General features: G+C 33.9%; 1 non-coding gene across 1 annotated transcript; it reads right to left on the bottom strand.

Annotated features, from left to right (window-relative positions):
* Positions 1-494: 494 nt before the first annotated feature.
* Positions 495-601, bottom strand: LOC138400382 (U6 spliceosomal RNA). Its single transcript, XR_011236277.1, has one exon. It is a non-coding gene; the product is annotated as a U6 spliceosomal RNA (small nuclear RNA).
* Between the last annotated feature and the right edge of the window lie 1,160 nt (positions 602-1,761).

Below are 1,761 nucleotides of genomic sequence, written 5' to 3'. Positions count from 1 at the left end.
TTTGCTTTTCTTTTTCTCCCTCAGGGAGACCTATAATTCTTTTGTTTGGTTGTTTTACATAATCCCATAATTCTTGAAGCCTTTGTTTATTCTTCTTGATTCTTTTTTCTTCATTTTTGACTGACTTAGTTAATTCAAAAGCCTTGTCTTTGAGCTCTGAAATTCTTTCTTCTGCTTGGTCTAGTCTATTGTTAAAACTTTCCCCTGTATTTTGTACTTCCCTAAATGAATCTTTAATTTCCAGAAGTTCTGTTTTTAAAAAAACAGAACTATCTCTTTTGTGAATTTTTCATTCATGTCCTGAATTATTATTATTTTTGTTTCTTTGTGTTGGTTTTCAATATTCTCATTGATCCCACTGAGCTTGCTTGTGATCCATATTTCAAATTCCATGCCTGACATTTCAAAAATTTCCTTTTTGTTAGAGTACATTGTGAGAGTGTGAGTGTGAACCTTTGGGCATGTCTAAAGAGCCTGTTTTTTCATATTGCCAGAAAAATATGGAACGCTTCACAAATTTGCTTGCCATCCTTATTCAGGGGCTTTGTTAATCTTCTCTGTATCATTCTCATTTTAGTAAATGTGCTGCCAAATCAAGCACCATTCTCTCTATTTTAAACTACCATTATGCTTTTTGAGAGCATTTTACTGCAGAAATAACATCCTGTCTGATATAATAACTACTCAGCATTCTGTTTTCTTCCAATGTTAAAATGAAATTTCCTTTAAGATAAGGGCCTTCCTTTAACTTGTCTTTATTTTCTCTTCAAAGTACCATGCATGAAACAGCAAGTATTCAGAGAATATGTATTTATTCAATAAATTAATGCATAGATAAAGCTTTGCATTTTTAAGCATCTCTGCATTTCAGTTTCCTACAATGAACACAATACCTGCCCTATGTTACTGATACTTGCTTTTTGAAAGAAAAAGAAGCTAAGAGGCCACAAAAATATTTGTGTAAGGGCCTCTGCCATATTATAAACTCATGTGTTTAGATTCCAGGAAATAATTATGTTTATCATCTCTCTTTGTGTATGACCTTTTCTGCATACATATAAAAGTTGGTTTAGGTTGACTCTGAATCTAATCTAGTCTTTAGATCAAACTACCAATTTACAGGGAAGGGAGAGGACCGAAGAATGTGTTCAGTAACACTCCAAGAGATGCAGTCAGAGAAGTCCGGAACGTGGATAACTACATGGGACAGCTTGGTTCATTCAACAAATGTGTTCTGAAAAAAATAAGAAAGGGGGGGAGAAACCTATAGATTGAAAGAGATTTAAGAGACTCAATGATCAAATGCAATGTATGCACCTTGTTTGTATTCTGATTTGGAACTTTAAAAGACCTTTTACGAGACAATTGGGGAAATTTGAACACTACTGGATATTCGATGATAATAAATTATTAAAAATTTAGGTAGGATAAAAAAAAAAGTTGGTTTAGAATAATTTAGTTAACAGTATTTCATGACAAGGAATTCTGCTTTGATTTCCCATAAACCTATGAGGTCTCACTTTAATTTCAAAGGAGAAAGTTACTGGTTCTCGGGAAAAACTATCTGAAGCCTTGGGCACAGTATGACTTTGGTGTCAAACGAGGCCCTTGCAATCAAGCTAATAAAATTAAATAAAGCAGATTCTTGTCCAAATGGTAAATATACCATTCTTCCAAATGATTATAGCAATATGCCATGCTGCCCTTTGGGAGCACATCACTACGAGGATGACCAGTAAAAAGGCAATCACAGGACCACAT

This window comes from Eulemur rufifrons, chromosome 19 (genome assembly GCF_041146395.1).
Source record: "Eulemur rufifrons isolate Redbay chromosome 19, OSU_ERuf_1, whole genome shotgun sequence".
Classification (NCBI taxonomy): domain Eukaryota; kingdom Metazoa; phylum Chordata; class Mammalia; order Primates; family Lemuridae; genus Eulemur; species Eulemur rufifrons.
The sequence above is the reverse complement of the archived record's forward strand: the minus strand, read 5'-3'. Positions and strand labels throughout refer to the sequence as shown.